The sequence below is a fragment of the Leptopilina boulardi genome, unplaced genomic scaffold (assembly GCF_019393585.1).
Source record: "Leptopilina boulardi isolate dan_hultmark-lab unplaced genomic scaffold, ZJU_Lbou_2.1 LbouV2_30, whole genome shotgun sequence".
Classification (NCBI taxonomy): Eukaryota; Metazoa; Arthropoda; class Insecta; order Hymenoptera; family Figitidae; genus Leptopilina; species Leptopilina boulardi.
Window position 1 is genome coordinate 263,681 of NW_026137863.1, and position 26,096 is coordinate 289,776.

Sequence of the window (26,096 nt, forward strand, 5' to 3'; positions counted from 1 at the left end):
TTTGTCTGACTAAAACCAACTTATACTACTGATGAACTAAAATAAATTCATTTTGTCTGACTAAAACCAACTTATACTACTAGTAAAATTACAAAAATTCATTTTGTCTAACCAAACCGAACTTGTACTACTTGTAATATTGTAAAAAAATTCATTTCGTCTGACTTAAAATAATTTGTACTACTGATGAAGTGATAAAAATTCATTTTGTCTGACTAAAGCCAACTTATACTACTGATAAAATTACAAAAAATCTTTTTGTCGGACTATACCCATCTTATACTACTGATGAACTAAAGTAAATTCATTTTGCCTGACTAAACCCAACTTATACTACTGATGAACTAAAGTAAATTCATTTTGTCTGACTAAAACCAACTTATACTACTGATGAACTAAAATAAATTCATTTTGTCTGACTAAAACCAACTTATACTACTGGTAAAATTAAAAAAAGTTTATTACGTATTACTGAAGCTAATTTATACTACTGATAAAAAAATTTAAATATATAAAGATTTACCTGTACTATTTATAAATTTACAAAAATATAGAAAGTCGAACTAATTATTGATTTGTTCTACTGAAAAAATTAGAAAAATTTAGAAAAATTTAGAAAAATTTAGAAAAGTTTAGAAAATCCGACTGAATTATTAAAAAAATACATAAAAAGACACAACTTATTATCACCGTGTCAGTCGTAAAAATCGATTTCTAACTCTCTACAATCATTCTATTGAGATTTATTTTTTTTTGTCTCTTTTTTTTAAATTCTTTTTCATGGTTAATCCTCGTCCGCTAGTAAAATCTGAGTTTCCTGCTGCAAAAAGGAGTATATTTTTGTTTTTTCTACGACAGCTTTACCAAGTAGTAAATACAAATTTAGTCAGGCAAAAAACAGTTTCTGATTTTCTTTTACCGCCATTAATTACAGTATTCCTCGTATTTTTGAAACAAAAATAGTTTCGACTACACTAAAAAAATTGTCATTCGTCTAATAGATTTCCGTTTTTTTTTGCTCATTTTCAGAAAATAATAATATTTTTATTTTGAAATTAAATTATTTTTTCCACTTTATCATTTTATTGAATACACCACAGTTTATAATTTAAAAGGGAAGGGGGGGAGGGATGGCTAGATCAATTATATTCCTTTTAGAGGTAGACCCTGGTTTTTAATCTATTTGTGGGTTTTAGAGTTTAATTCAATTTTTTCTATTTTTTATTTATAATCGGAAAGAAATATTTCAAAAAATGAAAATATTTTTCTATTTCTCTTTTGCAATAACAAATTGAACTCGGAAAAATATTTTTATATTTTTGAAAAAGATTCTAAATCATAATTTTATACCTTCTACTTAGTGTTCTGGGGTGGGATTTATGAATCTTTTACCTCGCACTTTGGAAAGTATATTTTTCAGTAAAGGTGCGTCGATAGAGTGAATGTATGTGTGTGTGTGTATGTATAAAGCAGGTCCTGAAAACTCCGAAAAGCAGGACCACAGCATCCCAAACTACGAGGAAGATTCTCGAAGAAGAAAAAGAGGGTATTACTTTCAAGAAAGATAGCCGAATCTCGCGGGATCTCATAAATCGTGGAACCTAGGTCAGAGAACTTGAGGCCGGTCAAAACGTATACATATACACACACACACATATATATATATATTCAAGTCAATCGATATCGTATTAACAGAGGTCACGAGTGAGTTTTGAAAAAAAGACAACTATATTTTAAGGAAAATTCACAGTTACTAACTTTGTCCAAAAAAGAAAAAAATACTTTTCAGATCTTCTATTTTCCGCAAAATAATTAATTTGAAAATTAGTGAAAAAAATTTATTATACAAAAAATATGATTTTAAATAGTCAAATATATATATTTCTCGTCCAACAAATCAGAAATAAATGAGCTAACCATACTCGGAAAATCACAAACATAACCTAAAATTTTTTTTGAACGAAAGGTCCTTTCTTTTTATTTGTCCCAATTATTCTTTTGCCGGAAGCGATTTTTTTTCGATTTGGAAAATGAAAACCCACTTGGAAAGATTCCCCGGAGGTTCTATCAGAATTCCGCCGGAACTTCCAACGTAATTCCGTCGGAATTCCATCGGAATTCCATCGGAGTTCCAAAGAACTTCCGACGGAATTCCGATTAATTTTTTTCAAAATTTTTAGAGTCCTAATTCCGTCGGAATAATTCTATTAGAATTCCGCCGGAACTTCCAACGTAATTTCGTCGGAATTCTAAGGTAACAGTTAGTTACTACGGCAAAAGTTAGTTACTACGGCAAAAGTTATAATGGCAAAAGTTACTATGGAAACCGTTACTATATGACAGAAGTTACTGTAGTAACAGTTAGTTACTATGGCAGAAGTTACTTTGGTAACATTTAGTTACTATGGCAGAAGTTACTTTGGTAACAGTTACTAACTATGGCAGAAGTTACTATGGCAAAAGTTACTATGGCAGAAGTTACTATGGCAGAAGTTACTTTGGTAACAGTTAGTTACTACGGCAAAAGTTACAATGGCAAAAGTTACTATGGCAAAAGTTACTATGGAAACCGTTACTGTAGGGCAGAAGTTACTATGGTAACAGTTAGTTTCTATGGCATAAGTTACTATGGCAGAAGTTACTTTGGTAACAGTTAGTTACTATGGCATAGTAACTTCTGCCATAGTAAGTAACTGTTACTACAGTAACTGCTGCTATAGTAACTTATGCCATAGAAACTAACTGTTACCATTGTAACTTCTGCCCTACAGTAACGGTTTCCATAGTAACTTTTGCCATTGTAACTTTTGCCGTAGTAACTAATTGTTACCAGAGTAACTTCTGCCATAGTAACTGTTTCCATAGTAACAGACTGTTGCCCCAGTAATTTCTGCCAAAGTATAATTAATAGAAAATTGATTTTGAAAATGAAAAAAGAGATTTTCGAATAAAAGATCGAAAAGTCAAAATTTTTAGAGTCCTAATTCCGTCGGAATCCCATCGGAATCCCATCGGAAATTCTTTGGAACTCCGACGGAATTACGTTAGAAATTCCGGCGGAATTCTGATAGAAATTCCGGCGGAATTCTGATAGAACGTCCAGGGGTCACTTTCCGGGGAATCATTTCCAAGTGGAAAGTAGTTTTTAAAAACTGTTTTGTGGCCTGAGGACCCCTTGGATATTCCGCGTGTCTTGATTCGCGAATTTCGCGAGGTGGGGTGGGGGGGGCGCAAATGAAACAATTCTGAAAGTGGCAGTTAAACTCGCCGTACAAGAAGAAGAAGAAGAAGAAGAAACGAAAAAACATAGAAGTGAGTTTCTAAACAATGGACCGTGACGGAAACCACTTAAAACTATTCCCGAGAACCCATTACTTTGTCCCTTTCGCTTATCCGATATAGTTAATTTAATGCTGCCTGTGAAACAGTGTGCTCGTGCATCGTTTTCTGTACTCGCTTTCTCGCACAAACGAGTTTACTTTCCCCTTTTTGCAAAAAAAATAAAAAAAAAAAAAAAAAAATACACACGCGCGCGCGAAAGAGATTGAAGTGAAAAATCTCATGTTCCCGTCGAGTTAAGCAACAATATTTTTACGCCAAAAGAATTAAAAGTAATTTTCTACACATTTGTCAATTTATTCTCGAAATTTCGACGGACGGAAAAATTTATTTAAATTTGCAAAATACACACTATTTATTTATTTTTTTAAGTCTCTACAGGAGCGTAGTGAGAAAAAAATTTCTAGGAGGGTTTTGTAAATTTTATTTTTTGCGCTTGGAAAAAGTGGAGGGGATTAAGAAAATTTATCATTTCGGGGGAACCCCCCCCCCCTCTGGATACGCGCCTGAGTCCTTTCGATTTTTCGCCACGGCGCTAGTAGTCAATTCCAACATTTTTACACTTTCTTTTATTCTACTTTTATTTTGTAATAAAAAAAAATTAAAATTATTAATAAAAGTAGTATTATATTAATTTTAATTGTAATAAAAAAATTTAAATTAATACAAAATAAAAGTAGAATAAAAAAAAGTGTAACAATGTTATATTGACTACTAGCGCCGTGGCGAAAAATCGAATTTTTGCTACTGACTCAGGCGCGTATCTAGGCGAGATTGAGGGTTCCCCCCCCCTGGAAATTATAAATTTTCTTGACCCCCTCCACTTTTTTCAAACATAAAAAATAAAGTTAACAAAACCCTTTTCGAAATTTTTTTGTTTAGAATTAGATAATTTTTGTAAGTAGAGGGAAATTTTTTTTTATTGATTTAAAGAAAAATAGAAGCCGTCTTTTTTAAAGTGGAGAAATATTTTTTCCCTCTTTTTTTTTTGAGTTTATTTGTAGAGAACAAATAAATAAGCACGGAATGCTTTATCACTAGGGAAAGAAGAGACGAGTCTATTATTCTAATATTCATGCGAAGCTCTAAGTTTACACCAGGGCACGCTTGGTGGTCTATGCGAAAAATCGTATATATAAAGACAAGTATAAAGACGAAATTTTTAATAAATGAAATTCTAAATCTCATTCGATTCCTTTCACGTATTAAAAAAATAATTTTTTTTTTAAATTAGAATTTCAGTCTAAATATTTGCTTTTACTGCTCTCTGTGTAGAAATTTTGCCCTAGCAGGGCCCTAGTAGGGAATGTAACGCCACACCTGATTAGGGCCAAATCAGGGCAATTAGAAAATTAATATTTCCTAGTCAGGGCCAAATCAGGGCAACAAGAAAAATAATTATTTCCTAGTCAGGGCCAAATCAGGGCAACAAGAAAAATTAATATTTCCAAATCAGGGCAACAAGAAAAATTAATATTTCCTAATCAGGGCAACAAGAAAAATTAATATTTCCAAATCAGGGCAACAAGAAAAATTAATATTTCCAAATCAGGGCAACAAGAAAAATTAATATTTCCTAATCAGGGCAACAAGAAAAATTAATATTTTCTAATCAGGGCCACATCAGGCGCGGCGTTTCATTTCCAATAGGGCAGCCTAACCTGGCCCCGATCTGGCCCCTTGGCAAAATTTCTACATTTTTAAATTTTTTAATTATATTCAACTAAAATAGATACTCAATTATTATAAATTTTTTAAAATAGTTTTGAAACTAAAAATATTTTTGTAAAAAAAAAGGAAAAAAATCACTTTTTCTAAAAATATGATGAGCGGCAAAAAGTGTAAGAGAGTAAATCTTATTTGCTGAGAAAAATAGTTATTTTTTCTCCCCCCTCGGCTCTAATGGGAACTCTTGTCTCAAGAGTCGTGGTAGTAACTTGTTCCAACCCAAAAAAAAAGAAAAAAAATTTTTTTTTTCTCCAATGAACAAAAAAAAAAACAAGTCACTACCATAATTCAACATCGACGTTTTAAATTCTCGTGAGTGCTTGTAACTCAGAAAACTCGTTAATTAGAATTGAAAGCAAAAGAGAAAGAGAGAGAGAGAAGGACGCGTTTTGCGAAAGTTTAAAGGGCCGAGTTTGTACGTCAGCTCCAAAAGTCGAAGGTGCCACCATGACAGGAATAATAGCCCAGGAAGTCGGCACTATTTGTCAAATGCGGGTAACACTCCCTTGAATCATTGGCTGCTGGTGGTATTCGATCTTTTGAACCTTTCATCGACAAGAATAAATACACCGAACCTCAGTTCGGGGTAAAACTTTTCAAACTCTCTCACAAAAAAATAAAAACGAATTCCCAAACCGAATTTTTTTTTTTGAATTAATTAAAATGTATTTTTTTTATTTAAAATATTTTTAAAATATTTTTAAAATATTTTTAATATATTAAATAGAAAAAATATTTAAAATCCATAATCTGAGAATAACATTCGAGAAGTGAATTATTTTTTTTTTCACTAACTATAATAATATGAAGTAATTGGCGGAGGGAAAAAAAGAGGGAGAGAGAGAGAGACAAAGAGGAATGAATAGTGCATTGTACTAACATCGTTTTGTTGGGTTGACAGTCTATGTCAAGCGACGCAATTGAGACGGTTAATTGCTTCAGCGTCGCGAGAGTGAGGAACGTCCATTGCTTGTTTCATGGTGCAAGCATCCTGCATCACACTTTTCCTTCGTCCCTCTTTTCACCTCTCTCCCTTTCTCTCTTCCCCCCCTTTATTTTTCGCCATTATGGAGGGTCCGAGGGACATTTAAAAGCTTGCGTTCAACTCGGTTATACACCAAGTGTACGTTGCTCTGGAATTTTCATGACTGCTGCTGAATCCATAAAGTGCTTTTTTTTTTATTTTTTTAATTATAATTCGTCATACAACTCACACGTGTCACGTCTCTTCATTTGCATTCTTTTTTTTCCTCTCTACTTTTCAACACGTTTTATGACTAGTTTTCATTTCCTGAATTAATAATTTTTGCATTTTTTTTTTTTTGGTGGTATTTATTTTGGGAAAATATTGAAAAAATTTTGTGGAAAAATGAATGGAAATGAAAACGAGGGGGGATATTTTGTAATTTCACTTGACGTCACTTTAACTTTGACTATATTTTGACTATTTTTTTTACTATTTTTCGACTGTTTTTTGACTATTGTTGACTATTTTTTGACTATTTTTTGACTATTTTTTGACTATTTTTTGACTATTTTTTGACTATTTTTTGACTATTTTTTGACTATAAGTTCACTATAATTTTACTATAATTTTACTATAATTTTAGTATAATTTTACTATACTTTCTTTTACAATACTTTAAATATACTTTGACTATATTTTTACTATACTTTGACTATACTTGATCTATATTTTGACTATATTTTGACTATTTTTTGACTATTTTTTTGACTATTTTTTTTTACTATTTTTCGACTATTTTTTGACTATTGTTGACTATTTTTTGACTATATTTTGACTATATTTTGACTATAAGTTCACTATAATTTTACTATAATTTTAGTATAATTTTACTATACTTTCTTTTACAATACTTTAAATATACTTTGACTATATTTTTACTATACTTTGACTATACTTGGACTATATTTTGACTATATTTTTACTATAAGTTCACTATAATTTTACTATAATTTTAGTATAATTTTAGTATAATTTTACTACACTTTCTTTTACAATACTTTAAATATACTTTGACTATACTTTGACTATACTTTGACTATACTTTGACTATATTTTTACTATACTTTGACTATACTTGGACTATATTTTGACTATAAGTTCACTATAATTTTACTATAATTTTACTATAATTTTAGTATAATTTTACTATACTTTCTTTTACAATACTTTAAATATACTTTGACTATATTTTTACTATACTTTGACTATACTTGATCTATATTTTGACTATATTTTGACTATTTTTTGACTATTTTTTTTTACTATTTTTCGACTATTTTTTGACTATTGTTGACTATTTTTTGACTATTTTTTGACTATATTTTGACTATATTTTGACTATAAGTTCACTATAATTTTACTATAATTTTAGTATAATTTTACTATACTTTCTTTTACAATACTTTAAATATACTTTGACTATATTTTTACTATACTTTGACTATACTTGGACTATATTTTGACTATATTTTGACTATAAGTTCACTATAATTTTACTATAATTTTAGTATAATTTTACTATACTTTCTTTTACAATACTTTAAATATACTTTGACTATATTTTTACTATACTTTGACTATACTTGGACTATATTTTGACTATATTTTGACTATAAGTTCACTATAATTTTAGTATAATTTTACTATACTTTCTTTTACAATACTTTAAATATACTTTGACTATATTTTTACTATACTTTGACTATACTTGGACTATATTTTGACTATAAGGTGACTATAATTTTACTATAATTTTAGTATAATTTTAGTATAATTTTAGTATAATTTTACTACACTTTCTTTTACAATACTTTAAATATGCTTTGACTATACTTTGACTATACTTGGACTATATTTTGACTATATTTTGACTATAAGGTCACTATAATTTTACTATAATTTTAGTATAATTTTAGTATAATTTTAGTATAATTTTAGTATAATTTTAGTATAATTTTACTACACTTTCTTTTACAATACTTTAAATATACTTTGACTATACTTGGACTATACTTGGACTATACTTTGACTATACTTGGACTATACTTGGACTATATTTTGACTATACTTGGACTATATTTTGACTATATTTTGACTATATTTTTTCTATACTTTCTTTTACTTGAATATATTTTTTGACTATTTTTTCACTATACTTTCATTTAATATACTTTTGACTAAACTTTGACTATACTTCGCATATTTTAAAAGAAAAATAAAATGCAAAAATTGATTAACACAAAAGTTAATGACAATTTCAAGTGAATAAAACATTTCGAGTGAAATAGTTAGAGAAAATAGGGGAATCGGATAGTCGTACTCTCATTTTAACATTCCAAGTCGTCGCACGTTCCAAATTAGCTGTTCGACTTGACTGCACATTGGATCCATAGTCCATAGAGCGAAGCAAAATGCGAGGGGTTGGCACCACCTTTCCCTACCTCCCATCAAGGTATCCCAATGTAGAAACCTCTATATACCATAGTATCTTATTCCACCTTGTATTCTTTTTTCGGCGTTGAAAGAAAGTAAAAAACAATGTTTCTGCTTACCCCCCTTTTTTCCCAATGGAATGCTTTTTCTTCTTCTTCTTTTTCTCCTCCTCTCAATACACATTCTTATTCCACCTGCATTTGAATTCACTATAATAAGTTCGACTCTTGAGCTTCTTAGAGAAAAAAAAAGAAAAAAAAACACACGAAAGAAGAAAATTTCACTTTTTCTCTGATTGTAAAGTGAAAATATTCACAATGCAAATGAAAATGAAAAAAAGAATCGATTAAATGTTTGAAAGTGTAAATTGAATTTCTTTTTTTCGTTTCCAAAAGGTATTTTTAATGGTAAAATAAATATACATCATTTTTCTCTTTATTTTTATTTTGTTGAACCATTTCGATGTTTCAAAATTCCTTTCTTATCTTTCGATTCATATCTATATATATATGAGAAAAAGATGATTGTTAAATTATATAAAATAAATTATTATTCCTGTCAAGAATAATTCTGCTTTTGTTTGACATTTTTTCTGATGTATTTACAGATTGCTCTTAAATCCTCCTTTTTGTTTGAACCTTTTATTTTTTTGAACTTTTCTCCTTTTTATATAATTTCCCCTGTGGTTTTTATGTTGATTAGAATTTTATCTAAAGGACAATTCAAAAACAATTTTTTTCTCGAAACAGTAAAATCTGTTTCATTGGTTTTTTATTTCTCAGAAGAGGAAAAAGAAAAACGCCTTTGCTTTTGATTTTTTAAAACAAATCGTGTTTTTAAGGTTCCTTAGCTCAGGCCCGAAAGCCTTAAAGTTTCGCTTTGGCGTCCGTCCGTCCGTCCGTCCGTCCGTCGTAGACACTAATGGTAACAGTTACCATAGCAATCGTTACTAGGGCAACAGTTAGTTACAATGTCAACCGTTACTACATGGCAACCGTTAGTTACTAAGGCAGAAGTTACTATGGTAACAGTTAGTTACTTTGGTAACAGTTACTATGGCATAAGTTACTTTGGTAACAGTTACTATGGCATAAGATACTTTGGTAACAGTTAGTTACTTCGGCAGAAATTACTCGGGCAACAGTTAGTTACTATGGCAACAGTTACTATGACATAAGTTACTTTGGTAACAGTTAGTTACTTTGGCAGAAGTTACTAGGGCAAAAGTTACTATGAAAACCGTTACTATATGGTAACAGTTAGTTACTGTGGCAGAAGTTACTATGAAAACCGTTACTGTATGGCAGAAGTTACTATGGATACCGTTCCTGTATGACAGAAGTTACTATAGTAACAGTTAGTTGCTAGGGCATAAGTTACTATTGCAGAAGTTACTTTTGTAACAGTAAGTTACCATGGCAGAAATTAGTTACTATGGCAGAAGTTAATTTCTATGTCAGAAGTTAGTTACTATGGCAGAAGTTACTATGGCAGAAGTTACTATGGCAGAAGTTACTATGGCAGAAGTTACTATGGCTGAAGTTACTATGGAAACTGTTACTGCATGGCAGAAATTAGTTACTATGGCAAAAGTTACTTTGGCACAAATTAGTTACTATGGCTGAAGTTACTTTGGCACAAATTAGTTACTATGGCTGAAGTTACTTTGGCACAAATTAGTTACTATGGCTGAAGTTACTATGGAAACCGTTACTGCATGGCAGAAGTTACTATGGCATAAGTTACTTTGGTAACAGTAAGTTACTATGGCAGAAATTAGTTTGGTAATAGTAAGTTACTATGGCAGAAATTAGTTACTATGGTAGAAGTTAGTTACTATGGCAGAAGTTATTACGGCATCAGTTACTGTGGCACCAGTTGCTACGGTAACTGTTACCATATCCAATATTAGTATTGTCCACGAAACTTTTGTTTTGTTTTTGTTTTTTTATGTATAAATAAAAATTGTTTATCAATTTCGCCTTTTAATTCAAGGAAAATTGAAACCATTGTTTCAGAATCTCTTTCTATTAATTTTTTTTTAATTAGTCTTGAGGATTTTTTTCCCCCTCTCTCCACAATATATTCATATCTACAATATTCAAGACTAAAGCGAATAATGAATTAAGCTCTGTAGAGAATGAAAACAAAGAAAAGAAAAGTTTGGCGAGCAAGTTTTTTAGTCATCGCGTAAAAATGACAATTCTCTGAAATGGCAAACAAAAGGAGTAAAGGTATATGCTATCAGGAAATTGCAATAAGCTTATTTCAATCCCAAATGAGGTTTATACGAAACTCAATCTTTTTCAACGGAATGAGATATTCAAATCAGCTGAAGGTGAAAGAGAGAGATGAAGAGAAAGAGAGAGAGAAAGAGAAGGGCTTGTTCAAGAAACAGGTACGACCAGCAATGGTATTCGAAGCATCGACATACAAGCAGATGTTACCCTTTTCAAAGTACGAGGGATTGAAATGGAGGAGAAAGAGGAATGGTTAGAAAAAGGAGAGGAAAATAGAAAAGGTCAAGGAGAAAAATTGGTGTACGAAGTGCAAGAAAGAACGTTTGTGCCTGTTACATGTTGAAAAGCAGAAATTCCAACCAGTCTCTCTCTCTCTATATATATATATATATAGAGAGAGAGAGAGAGACGAAAAGGGAGATGGGTTTTGTTACTTTGCTAACAACCATCCGACCTAACCTAAAACTTGTGAGGGAGAAAAGCACGTCGCATTGCGGCTACTAGTCGGACAATGCCACACTAGCTTCGCCTAACTATCCTATAGAATTGGTATTGTGGTTTCTTGCAACCTGTTCTCTCTCTCTCTCTCTCTCAAATGTACTGTGTGTGTGTCTCTTCACTAGTTACTATATCTTTAAATGCCACACGTGGAAAGGACCTAACGATTCTCTTCGATAAATTAACGAAAAGATCTTTTCGATGAAATAAATATTTTTATTTATCCAAAAAGGAATTTTTTTAAAGATTCAACAGAATTTTTTTAAAGATTCAATAGAATTTTTTTAAAAAACGATTAGAAAACTAACTCTTAAATTGTCATCGTGAAAAAACTGGGTGTTTATTGATAAAGTTTTCGAGCGACTATACTTTTTCATTCTTTTTTCACTCGGTGGAAAATTTTTACACCAATTCTCATATATATATATATATATATACTTTGAAACATTGGACAAGTTTGAAAAAATAATGGGGTTTTTTTTTCCCCAGTATTTTTGCCCTTTTTTTTAATTAGCACACTTTTTTTTCCTTGAGTGAAGAAGAGAAAACTATGAATATGAAAGAAGAAGAGCTAGAGGGGAAAACGCACAATTTGCCGAAAATTATGTGCGCGATGAAACAACACCTTGCGAATCGTAGAATTTCAAAAGAGACCCTCAAGGGATGAGTGAGACATGCTCGTGGGATTTCAATCACAGCTTGACAATACGACTCTGTTGAATACAAGCAAAATTTCTCTCTATTTATGTATGTGTGTGTGTGTGTAGTGAAGTTTCAAGAGCCAGCCAATAGAGTTACGTTTCAATTTTGGCAGCGTGAATTTTAGGTGTGAGAGAGAGTTGTGCGTGTTCCAGATGATTGTTCACGTCAAGTAGTTTTGTTTCTTTCATCATTTTCCATATGACCTACATTTATTGCTCACTAACTAGTGATAGAAAAAAAAGTCTGTCTAAATATTTAGTTTTAGTGCTTTTTTTTTTTATTTTTCATTTCACTAAATATTTATTTTTACTTTCTAAAAGTAAATATATTATAATTTGACTTTTTTTACTGTAATTTTTTCAGTAGTACAAGTCAGTTTTTAATCAGGTACAGTGACTTAATTATTCAAGGTCATTTAAAGGCATAAAAGCTTGTTTGAATGTTAAGTCAAGGACATTCAAGGTCATTTGAAGGTCAAGTCAAGGACATTCAAGGTCATATGAAGGTCATTCAAGGTCATTTGAAGGTCAAATCAAGGACATTCAAGGTCATATGAAGGTCATTCAAGGTCACTTGAAGGTCAAATCAAGAACATTCAAGGTTATATGAAGGTCAAGTCAGGGTTATTCAGTCATTTGAGGGTCAAGTCAAGGTCATCCAAGATCATATGAAGGTCATTTGAAGGTGAAGATCAAGTCTAGGACATTCAAGGTCATATAAAGGTCATATGAAGGTCAAGAGAAGGTCATTCAAGGTCATTTGAAGGTCAAGTCAAGGACATTCAAGGTCACATGAAGGTCATTTGAAGGTCAAATCAAGGACATTCAAAGTTATATGAAGGTCATTTGAAGGTCAAATCAAGGACATTCAAAGTTATATGAAGGTCAAGTCAGGGTTATTTAAAGTCATTCAAGGTCATTTGAAGGTGAAGATCAAGTCTAGGACATTGAAGGTCATTCAAGGTCATTTGAAGGTCAAATCAAGGACATTCAAAGTTATATGAAGGTCAAGTCAAGGACATTCAAGGTTATATGAAGATCATTTGAAGGTCAAGTCAAGGTCATTCAAGGTCAAATCAAGGTCGTTTGAAGGTCAATTTAAGGTCATTCAAAGTCATTTGAAAGTAATTTGAAGGTCATGTGAAGGTAAAATCAAGGATATTGAAGGTAATTTGAAGATTAAGTCAAGGTCAGTCATGGTCATTTAAAGGTCTAGTAGTACAAATCGATTATAGTCAGACAAATGTAAATCAATTAAAAGGAGAAATTTCAGAAAAAAAAGAATTTATTTTTATAATTTCTGAATGTGATATTTAAGAAAGAAATATAAATTTTTTTTTATTCCTTTTTGTCGCAATGGGAATAAAATGATAGGCATGATCTTAAGTAGATTCTTTTTTTTTGAAATGTCAGTGAAATTCAAGAATCAATGTTGAAGAGAGTAAAGAAAAAAAAAAAAAGAAAAAAAGAAAAAAAGAAAGAGAGGGAAACGAGTCGATTGAATTCTCAGGAGGAAACGCATCGATGGTCTCGTAACCGCGACCACGGTTTCCTTTATGTGCCGAGAAAAGCTTCTTTTCCGCGCACAGTCTGCCGTTATGTGTGCGGGGGGATCCTCAGCTCTTTTCTACGCGCTTCTCTCTATATACCCCTTCGATTTTTCCACCCTCTTTTTTTCACCCTCCCCCCTTCCCCCCTTCCCTCAAGTTTCTTCATCCTTTTTCCATGGGCTTTGCAATATACTTCGTCTTCTCTACTTCATCTCTTTTTCCTTCTTTTTTCTCTTCCTCTTCCTCCCACCTCCCCGACTCCCTTTCTCTCCAACTTACATTCATCCACCCACTATTTCCTAGCCACCTAACTCACCCCCCCTCCCCTCCTTCCATCTCCATCTTCCTTCAACTTCCTACTTTTTCTCACTTTCAGTCTTGGCGTACGCCCCCCCATCCTTAGCCATAAAACTTCATAAACCTGAGGGGCAGTCCCCGAGAGATTCACCCACCGGTTGGACTCACAAATATTTTCGAAAAAAAAATGTTAGACCCATTTTTGTGTTTTTTTGAGTGGATAAAGAAAATTTGGAATATATTTTAGTTTTTTTTGTTTATGAATTTTTTGTTTTTGAACAAAGAATTTGTAATAATGTATTTTTTTTTTTGTTTGATAGAGGACAATAAAAAAGAATTATCAAATAACTTTTATGGGGATTAAACACGGTAATTACTGAGCGAGAAGTATTAAAATGAACGAGGCAAGTTTTTTTTTTTTTTTTTTTTTTCTTTTTAAGCTTTATCAATGCCCTACTCTCATTTAAAAGAAGTTTACAGGTTGATTATTACCTGCTTTGCAAATATTTCATCTCTCTCTCTGTATAAGAGCAAAGTTTACATAAAGCTTTAAACAAATCTCGATTTATGTGTTCAGTATAAAGTGATTTACTGCTTATGGTTTTAAGTGATCTACCGTTTCTCTTAAATGATTCACTGATATATTCATATCTTCCATTGGATCATAAATATTTTCGTAAATTAATGGTTTATAATAAATAGAGAATTATTATTAAATATTATCAAATATTATCAAATATTATTATTAGATACTATTATAACATACTATTATATAATACTATTATATAATATTATTATATAATAATAATAAATAAAATTTATTTTCCTATGGCTGTATTCTTTGTGTACAGATAAAAATAAAACGTTATTTGGTGCAGTGAAATATTTTACTAATTGTACTTATATAACTGATAAAATTAAAATTAAATTAAAAATACTGTTGGAAGTATTAATTTTTTCTTTTTATTCATTATATTCGACGGAATCAGTTTTTATACTGTAAAAATTAAAAAAAAGGCCGGCTAAATATTTACTTACACTACTGATAAAATTTTAAAAAAAATTAGAAAAGCAGTCCAATTAATTACTTTTACTACTTGATTTAATAATTTATTTACAATGTCTGACTAAAATCGACTTTTACTACTGATTTTCTAATTAAGGCATTATGTCTGACCGAAAATCGACTTGTACCACTGATAAAATAACAAAAATATAGAAAGTCGAACTAAATATTGACTTATACTACTGATTTTTTTAAATTAACTGATCATGGCTGACTAAACCCAAATTTTACTACTGATTTTTTAATTTTGTCATTATGTCTGACCAAAAACTGACTTGTACTACTGAAAATATTACAATACAAAAATTATGACTAAATATTTACTTGTACTACTAATTAAAAAAAAAATTAGAAAGTTGGATCAAATACTTACTTTTACTACTAATAAAATTTTTTAAAAAAAGTAGAAAGCTAGGCCAAGTATTTACTTTCACATGTTTTTATTAATTTTTTATATTTATTACGATCGACTAAAATTGATTTTTACTACTGATAAAAAAAAATTATAAAGCCAGTTCAAATATTTAATTTTGCAACTTTTTTTAAAATTTTTATTCATTATATTTGACTTGAAACAGAGTAAAAATTTTTTTAAAAAATTTGATGAAAGTAAAAAAATTTGCAATTGATTTGTTTGTAAAACATTAAAAGTGATTTTCCCATATTTAGCGATAAGATGTATTCGATTGAAATAAAATGAATTGGAACTCCTCCCCGTGTATATAGAGGAAAATAGACATTACCAGTTGAATGTGCGTTTGTAATCTACATATGAATCCTGACAACTGACGTTCTTGTAACCGATGAACAAAGCTTTCCCTTTGCTTATTCTATACGTATGCACTGTCCCGTTAACAGGTATTCGTACCCCAGACACATCACATTGTATTCTGTGGCTCGATCATTGTACTCATTTTATCCATGTCGACCAAGGGGTATAGACGCTATTCGGTCATGCTCTCAATGTTGACGTTAACGATCCATTATTGACTTTTCGATCTTTTATTCGAAAATCTCTTTTTTTCATTTTCAAAATCAATTTTCTATTAATTATTATACTTTGGCAGAAATTACTGGGGCAACAGTCAGTTACTATGGAAACAGTTACTATGGCAGAAGTTACTCTGGTAACAATTAGTTACTACGCCAGAAGTTACTATAGCAAAAGTTACTACGCAAACCGTTACTGTAGTGCAGAAGTTACTATGGCAACAGTTAGTTTCTATGGCATAAGTTACTATGGCAGCAGTTACTGTAGTAACAGTTACTTCCTATGGCAGAAGTTACTATGCCATAGTAACAAAGTAACTTCTGCCATAGTAACTAACTGTTACTACAGTAACTTTTGCCATACAGTAACGGTTTCCATAGTAACTTATGCCATAGTAACTAACTGTTATCAAAGTAACTTCTGCCATAGTAACTAACTATTGCCAAAGTAACATCTGCCAAAGTAACTATTGCCAAAGTAACTTCTGCCAAAGTAACTTCTGCCATAGTAACTTCTGCCATAGTAACTAACTGTTACTACAGTAACTTTTGCCATACAGTAACGGTTTCCAAAGTAACTTCTGCCATGGTAACTAAATGTTACCAAAGTAACTTCTGCCATGGTAACTAAATGTTACCAAAGTAACTTCTGCCATGGTAACTAAATGTTACCAAAGTAACTTCTGCCAAAGTAACTTCTGCCATAGTAACTTCTGCCATAGTAACTAAATGTTACCAAAGTAACTTCTGCCAAAGTAACTAAATGTTACCAAAGTAACTTCTGCCAAAGTAACTAAATGTTACCAAAGTAACTTCTGCCATAGTAACTAACTGTTACCAAAGTAACTTCTGCCATAGTAACTTTTGCGATAGTAACTTATGCAGTTAGTTGAGGAATTGAAGGTTACTATGGCAGAATTTACTGTAGTAACAGTTAGTTACTGCAGCTGAAGTTACTTTGGTAACAGTTAGTTACTACGGCAGAAGTTACTTTGGTAACAGTTAGTTACTATGGCAGAAGTTACTATTAATTATATTTTATTTTCAAAATCAATTTTATTACCATATTAATTATATTATTTTCTGTTTTTGTTACAGGTGAGTTTTGACCAAAATAATTCAAAGGAAGCACGTGAGTTATTTGAAAGACAAAATATTTTACTGTTTCTAAGTAATTGTTTCACTTCTTTCCTGAAACAACTACAAAAAAAACTTTTTACAATTCTCTAATGAATTCACATCATCTTTGCCATAAATATTATAGAGAATTATATGAAAGCTTTCAGAATCTGTCAATTTATCCGCGTTTTCAATTCCCAGGGTAGATTAATATCTTTTTTTTTTTTTTTTTTTTTTTTTTTGCTCCCAAAAACTCGACGAATTCCAGAGGGACAAAAACTGTTATAGAATAACAGAAAAAATAAGTAAAAAAAATTTGAATTTAACATGCAGATTATCAATTAGTCTTTTTCAAACTTAAAAAAAAACTTATAATTTATAATATTTTTCGTGATTGTCATTTAAAAAAAAAACAAATCCATGACTATAAAAAAAGGCATCCCTTTTAATGAAAAAAATTGATACTTTATCCGGCGTCTCTCTCTCTCTCTCTCTCTCTCTTCTGTGCTATAAAAATATAAATACAAATAAAAAAAAAAGAGCGCGTAAAGCCAACAGCAACAAGAATATGCTTTTAACCATTTTGCTTGTGGCGAAAATACTTAGACAAAAAAAAAAAAAAAAAAAAAAAAAAAAAAAGGAAAAAGAGTCAAAAGATTGAAAAAGTATCTTTAAGTTTCACGAAAATTTCGCGTGTGATATAATATTGTTTAACTTTGAAAACATACATCATATATTCAAGTCATTCTCTGATTGTCAAATGTTTGCATAAAAAATCAATTTCAACGATTCTCCCGAAATATTCACGTATATTTTCCAAAGGCAAGCAATTATTCGTGAAGTGAATATGAAAAAAAGTAAATTGATATTTGATATCAATATTTGTAAGTTAATAGCAGCAAGGTGAGAAAATTGAATTATATAAAAATAGAATAGCCCCCAAATGAAAGTTTCAGCAAAAAGAGATTTGTTTAAAATTAATTAGATTTATTTGAGAATTTATTAACTTACTGATTTTCATTTTCCTTATAAATTTGATTATTATTATTTTTATATTAATTTATTGTATTAATTTATTATATTATTATTTTTTGTTGGGAAAATTAGTAAAGATTTCAAGAATTAGAAATTGTTTTTTTGGATTAATAATTGAAATTTTTATAAAGGAAAAAAAAGATTTATTTTTATTTTTTTTTTATGTAGAAGAAATGAGAAATGTCAATGGGCTTGAAAGTTTTGTAGTTCGCGGTGCAGGCATTGGCGATACCTATGGGATCAGAGGTAACCGTAACTTGTAATATTAGTCTCTGAGACTAAAGAGGCTTTGTTGTTCTCCTCTTTTCCCTTACAGTTATATTCTAACATTTATTACAAACTATGCGAGAAAATATCCTATAACATTAAAATAAATTGAAATATTATTCCAAACTTTTTTTTATTATCATTCATTCTTTTAAAAAACTTGTGAATATAAAATTAAATTTTATAATTGACACAATTATTAAAAATAAATTTCCTTTAATATTAATAGAATTTAAAAATAATCAAATCACTAAAATTAGAAAGTAAAGATTTTTTATTAAATGAAAAGAAATTAAGGAAATAAGAATAATCGTAGATAATAATAATCATAATATTATTACTATTATTATAATTATTATTATATTATTATTATAATCATCCGAGGGAAAAAAATGTAAAATAGAAAAATTTTGATTAAAATTTTTAAATAGTGAGAAATATATTTCAATTTTGGTTTAATCTCTCTCAAAATATCGGGCAACTATGTTTCTTAGCGTCTTTATTTTTTTTTATTTTTCTTGCAACATGATTCGCGCAAAACAGCTCATGCAAATTGGTTGGAAAGACTTCTATTCTCTGCATACGTTATATGGCTTAAAATAACTAGATACTTGTTTGCATGCACGTAAATTCAAAATCCTTTTTCCAATTGCGCACCCACCTTTTCGTGCTCTATCTTTGCCAAGTATCAGCAGATTTCTCTAACACCTTATTTTATTACTTTTATGTACTTTCCTCCTCATCTCACTCTCTCTCTCTCTCTATCTCTCTTATTCTAGGATAAAATTTACCTAAAATGACAGCGACAATATTCAAATAGAAAATAATGTGCAACAGAGGATTATTTTGATAAAATTACTTCCAACGTAATTCCCTCGGAATTCCATCGGAGTTCCAAAGAATTTCCTATGGGATTCCGACGGAATTCTGACTCTAAAAATTTTGACTTTTCGATCTTTTATTCGAAAATCTCTTTTTTCATTTTCAAAATCAATTTTCTATTAATTATACTTTGGCAGAAATTACTGGGGCAACAGTCTGTTACTATGGAAACAGTTACTATGGCAGAAGTTACTCTGGTAACAATTAGTTACTACGGCAAAAGTTACTATGGCAAAAGTTAATATGGAAACCGTTACTGTAGGGCAGAAGTTACTATGGTAACAGTTAGTTTCTATGGCATAAGTTACTATGGCAGCAGTTACTGTAGTAACAGTTACTTACTATGGCAGAAGATACTATGCCATAGTAACTAACTGTTACCAAAGTAACTTCTGCCATAGTAACTAACTGTTACCAAAGTAACTTCTGCCATAGTAACTAACTGTTACTACAGTAACTTCTGCCATACAGTAACGGTTTCCATAGTAACTTCTGCCATAGTAACTAACTGTTACTACAGTAAATTCTGCCATAGTAACCTTCAATTCCTCAACTAACTGCATAAGTTACTATCGCAGAAGTTACTATGTCAGAAGTTACTTTGGTAACAGTAAGTTACTATGGCAGAAGTTACTATGGCAGAAGTTACTGTAGTAACAGTTACTTACTATGGCAGAAGTTACTATGCCATAGTAACTAAATGTTACTAAAGTAACTTCTGCCATAGTAACTAACTGTTACTACAGTAACTTCTGTCATACAGTAACGGTTTCCATAGTAACTTCTGCCATAGTAACTAACTGTTACCAAAGTAACTTCTGCCATAGTAACTAACTGTTACTACAGTAACTTCTGCCATACAGTAACGGTTTCCATAGTAACTTCTGCCATAGTAACTAACTGTTACCAAAGTAACTTCTGCCATAGTAACTAACTGTTACTACAGTAACTTCTGCCATACAGTAACGGTTTCCATAGTAACTTCTGCCATAGTAACTTCTACGATAGTAACTTATGCAGTTAGTTGAGGAATTGAGGGGAAAAGTAAATATTGAATAAAAAAAGTAAATTATTAAATAAGAAACCTAAAATTAAATATAAACATTTAATCATAAAAAGAAATTAATTTTAATATTTAAAGAATAGTGATACAAAAAAATGAAAAAAAAAATTATGTAAAGATAACAAAAATGACATAAAGATGGTGAAAAAAAAAAAAAATATTGTGACAAAACGTTATGACGCATTGAAGCCAGTTTCAGCCAATGGAACAGATGACATAAACTGACACTTCCGTTATTCAGTTCCCTCTTTTATACTATATATGTCGTGATTGGTTCCTTCCTCTGCATTTCTATAAATACGTGCTGCCAGCGTTAGGCGTCTTTTATAGTACGTGCGAGAGATTCACTTGGAAACGACGTTTTACGATTTTCTTCCTGAAGAACGTTTTGAGTACATCCCAATAAGTCCAACATCCCCCCCACCATCCACTTCCGACATACAAACATAGACACACACATTTGGTCGCTATTTCATTCAAATTCAAACTTGATAGCCTTCGGGCAATAACAAACTTGGAATATATATCCTAAAGATTGTACCGCACGATTTTGATGAAATGGTCCAAAAGAGAGTCAACATTTCAGAAATGGATTTCAAAAGAAACTATTTTTCATCATTCATATATGATATATTATTAAACAACCAAGTTTTTTGAAATGTAATATATGTCTAGTAAAATTTTTTGAGATATTTTTACTATTCAGTTGTAAAGAGATTTTTCTTGAAAAATTGATCATATTTTTGTTGAAAAATGACTCAGCTAAAGTAAATAAAAATTTATTTTTATTTTATTAATAACAGGGAAAAAAATCTTTCCCTGGAACAATGATAAGTTTCTTTGCAATAGCGATGTATTTTTCTAGAATAGCGAAAACTATCGCTGTTTTAGTGAAACATATTGTTGTTCTAGATAAAGATTTTTTTGCGTGGAAAGTAAAACTTTTTATTTTTTTAATTATATCAGTAATATAAGTAAATCTTTAGTCCGACTTTCTATTTTTTTATTTTATCAGTAGTACAAGTAAATATTTAGTCAGACTTTCTTTTTTTTTTAAATTTTTCACTAGTATAAGTACAAACCGGTTTTTGGTCAGACATAATGACAAAATTAAAAAAAATCAGTAGTAAAATTTGTGTTAAGTCAGACATAATGAGTTAATTTAAGAAAGAAAACAGTAGTAGTATAAGTCAATATTTATTTCGACTTTCTACATTTTTGTTATTGTATCAGTGGTACAAGTTGGTATTCGGTCAGACATAATGACTTAATTAGAAAATCAGTAGTACAAGTCGGCTACAGTCAGACATTGTGAATAAATTATAAAATTAAGTAGTAAAAGTTAATATGTAGTCAGATTTTCTATTTTATTAAATTTTATCAGTAGAACAAGTAAATATTTAGTCCGACTTTCTATTTTTTTTAATTTCATCAGTAGTACAAGTAAGTATTTATTCAGACTTTCTTTCTTTTTTTAAAATTTTTTCAGTAGTATAAGTACAAACCGAATTTTGGTCAGACATAATGACAAAATTAAAAAAACAGTAGTAAAATCTGTGTTAAGTCAGACATAATGAGTTAATTTTAAAAAACATTAGTAGTATAAGTCAATATTTAGTTCGACTTTCTAAATTTTTTTTGTATCAGTGGTACAAGTCAGTATTCGGTCAGACATGATGGCTTAACTAGAAAATCAGTAGTAAAAGTCGATTTTAGTAAGACATTGTGAATAAATTAAAAAATTAAGTAGTAAAAGTAAATATGTAGTCAGACTTTCTATTTTATTAAATTTTATCAGTAGAACAAGTAAATATTTAGTCGGACTATTTTTTTAAGTAGAAAAACTGTGTTTCAGTCAAACATAATGAATAAAAATTAAAAAAGTAGTAAAAGTAAACATATGGTTTAACTTTGAAATTTTATTAATTTTATCAGTAGTACAAGTAAATATTTAGTCACATTTTTTCTATTGTAATTTTTTTCAGTAGTACAAGTACAAACTGGTTTTTGGTCAGACATACAAAAAAATTAGAAAATCAGTAGTAAAATTCGGTTTTTAGTCAGCCATTTTTTTAGTACATTACAGATGGGAAACGAGAAGAAAATTGTGTGTAAAAGCATTTTTTTTCTTGTTACATTGAACGAAGAGAGAAAAAATTGTTTCTGACTTTGGCTTTCATTCTTGCCAAGGTATAACCACGTGTCAGAAACACACGTTCAACGATGGACGAATGCCATTACTCATTACTCTCTTTCTCTCTCTCTTTCTCTCTCTCACGAAAATATGAACAAGTTTAACTTTCTCAGAATTGATTCATAAATTTTCGTATACAGAAAAAAAAGGAATTTTGCCAAAAAATGAAAATTAAGTTTTCAATTTTTATTTTATCTTAAACGCAAAGACGCAACATTAAATTATGTATGTTTATAATATATATATAAAGATACGATAACCCACTTTCGTGTTGCTTTGCTTATATATTTTAAAATGTATGAGTCGTTCGAAAACTCTCCAATCTAATTAAATATGTATTTTACACTTTAGAAAATTCCCATGGTTGCAAACTGATTAAACAAGAAAAAGAAACGAAAGAAGAAGAAGGAAATTGAGAAAAATTTTGCTCTAAATATTTTAAAAAGACTTTAACGTGTATAAATTTAAAAAAGTTCTTTGAATTTAAAAAAAAAAAATTCTGCCGAATGTGTTTGTAATTTTTTTTTCAAACACGGTTTTTGATATTATCGACATAAATATAAAAAGAAATTAACACATTTTTAATTTTAATTTAAAATACTTAATAATACATAAAAATATAAAAAAATTTAAATACAAAATAATTTTAAAAAAATTTTAATACAAAATAATTTTAAAAAAATCGTAAAATAAAATAAAATCGACGAGATTTAAACTCGTTGCTGCGTAAAAGGAACATTTCTCACTCCTAGGTTACATCGTCCCTGGGATATTAATCATAAGACAAAAGTTCTTGGCGTCGCATACACATACACACAAACACACCTAGAAATTGGAAGCATCTGAACATAAGAGAACACGTGACATCCGGTAGTCTTTCCCTTATTTCCCTTCTTGTGTCTATTCTCCAACGACAAACATTCATCATTGCCTTTATAACATTGATAACTGCCCTAAGAACATGGACATTTTTTTTTTGTAAATTTATCAGTAGATAATATGACAATTTTAATAAGACAAAAAATAACTAGCAAAACTCATTATTTTTTTTAATTAAACAATTTTTAGTAGTACAAGTCAAATATTTACTTTGCCATTCTCCATTTGTATAATTTTATCAGTAGTGCAAGTAGATTTTAGTCAGACATAATTAATAAAGTATGAAAATAGTGGTAAAAATACAAACTTTTATCAGAATTTCTAATTTTTTTAATAAAGTTTTTTTTTCATCAACCATCAACCATTCCATCAAAACCAATTTATACTACTGAAAAAAATTTACAATAAAGTCATATTATATATTGACTTCAACTACTTGCTTTGTACTACTAGACCATCAAATGACCTTGAATGTCCTTGACTTGACCTTTAAATGACCTTGAATGACCTTGACTTGACCTTCAAATGACCTTGAATGTCCTTGACTTGACCTTGAAATGTCCTTGACTTGACCTTCAAATGACCTTGAATGTCCTTGACTTGACCTTTAAATAACAAAAATGTACAAAGTCAAACTAAATATTAACATGTACTACTGACTTTCTAATTGAGTAATTCTGTCGGATTAAAATCGACTTGTATATGACCTTCAATGTCCTAGACTTGATCTTCACCTTCAAACATCCTTCAAATGACTTTGAATAACCACGACTTGACCTTCATATAACCTTGAATGTCTTTGATTTGACCTTCAAATGACCTTGAATGTCCTGGACTTGACCAAATGACCTTCATATAACCTTGAATGACCTTGACTTGACCTTGAATGACCTTGACTTGATCTTGAATGACCTTCATATGACCTTGAATATCCTTGATTTGACCTTCAAATGACCTTGAATGACCTTCATATGACCTTGAATGTCCTTGATTTGACCTTGAATGACCTTCATATGACCTTGAATGTCCTTGATTTGACCTTCATATGACCTTGAATGTCCTTGACTTGACCTTCAAATGACCTTGACTTGACCTTCAAATGACCTTGAATGACCTTCATACGACTTTGAATGTCCTTGACTTGACCTTCAAATGACCTTGAATGACCTTGAATGACCTTGAATGACCTTGACTTAACCTTGACTTAACCTTTAAATGACAAAAATGTACAAAGGCAAACTAAATATAGACTTGTACCACTAATTTTTTTTAAATTGAATCATCATGTCTGACTAAAAACGAATTGTACTACTGATTTTTTTTTTAAATCAAATCATTATGTACTACTGAAAAAAATTTTCAAATTCTCACTAAATATCGAGAAAAAAAAACTTTCTTTTTTTTTTTGCTTCTAAATTATCTTTATTTGTCTGATGCGATTCTCATGAAGAAAATTGAAAAGAAACAAAAGTAGAGTGTATTTTGCACTTTATTAGAGGGATGGTAGGGGGGTTTCTTTTTTTCTTTTTTTTTTGGTTGTATAGCGACAATTGGAACAGTGGCAATCCTTATATACCCCCGGCTGACTTACGCGCGCGTTCTCCTTGCTTTTAACAGTGGAAATAAAGAGGACGATGAAACGACTGGTAAAAGAAGATTTTCTACCGTTGGTTGGTTGGTTGGTTGGTGAAAAAGGCGCTTGCTATAGTAGCCGACGCGCACTATCTTGGGAAAATTATGTCATTCCTATCTCTCAGGCTTGAAAGGCACGACCTACAATGGCTACGAGAAGATATGACGCAACCCGAAATAAAAGGACAGAGAGTGTGAAATCTTTAGCTTCACATAGTGTGTATGTGTGTGTGTGTGTACTATCTTCTCTAATAACTTCCTTTTCTCTTCCTGAGAATAGAAATTATTACCAACTGCACAATGAATTTCAATTTAGTGGCAATTTAATTGATTTTTTCTTTTTTTTTTTTGCGAAAAGAAGAAAATTTTGACAATTTTTTTTGGGGATTATTATTATTGTCGTTAATTATTAATTTAATTGTAATTAATTTAATTGTAATTAATTTAATTATAATTAATATTTTAATTAATACTATAATTATTATTATAACTAATATTTTAATTAATATTTTAATTAATATTTTAATTAATATTTTAATTAGTATTTTAATTAGTATTACAAGGAAAAAAAATCTTTATCTGGAACAGCGATATGTTTCTCTAGAATAGCGAAAAATTTAGCTGTTTTAGTGAAATAAATCGCTGTTCGAGGTAAAGATTTTTTTCCGTATATAATTAATATTTTTAATTAATATAAATTATATAAATTGTAAATTTTTCTCTTTTTTCCGCTTTACATTTTACCCCTTTTCTTCTTCATTATATCTTTTTTTTCTTCATTATTCTCTTTCTTTCTTTCTTTCTTTCTTTTTTTTTTGCGTAAAATTTCCTTTTCTCGTTTCTTCACCAAAAAACAAAAAGTCTTTTATAAAACAGTTCATCTTGAAAATGAAAGGCAAACAATATATCTTTTCATTTGCATAACGAGAACATTAAAAATATTTTCAATTTTCAAAGATAAATTAAATTTTGAAATTACAAAATAAAAAAAAAAAAAAAAAGAAATTTAGAAACGAAAATTGAAATAATTTTAAAAATATATATAAAAAATAAAGAAAAGAAAACATTTTATACCGAGTTCATTTTAGTGTTCACAATTCAAAGTAAAGGTGGCAAATTTCAAGAACAGTTTGAGAGCAACGATAATGTGAGGACG

General features: G+C 29.9%; 1 protein-coding gene and 1 long non-coding RNA gene across 5 annotated transcripts in view; one reads left to right on the forward strand and one right to left on the reverse strand.

Annotated features, from left to right (window-relative positions):
* Positions 1 to 26,096, forward strand: part of LOC127282384 (glutamate receptor 1) — a 283,556-nt gene that overhangs the window by 145,618 nt on the left and 111,842 nt on the right. The gene's annotated exons all lie outside the window — the stretch shown is intronic.
* Positions 24,168 to 26,096, reverse strand: part of LOC127282404 (uncharacterized) — a 99,421-nt gene continuing 97,492 nt past the window's right edge. Inside the window, exon 6 of the long non-coding RNA XR_007843200.1 lies at positions 24,168 to 24,517. This is a non-coding gene — a long non-coding RNA (uncharacterized LOC127282404). The remainder of the gene's footprint in view (positions 24,518 to 26,096) is intronic.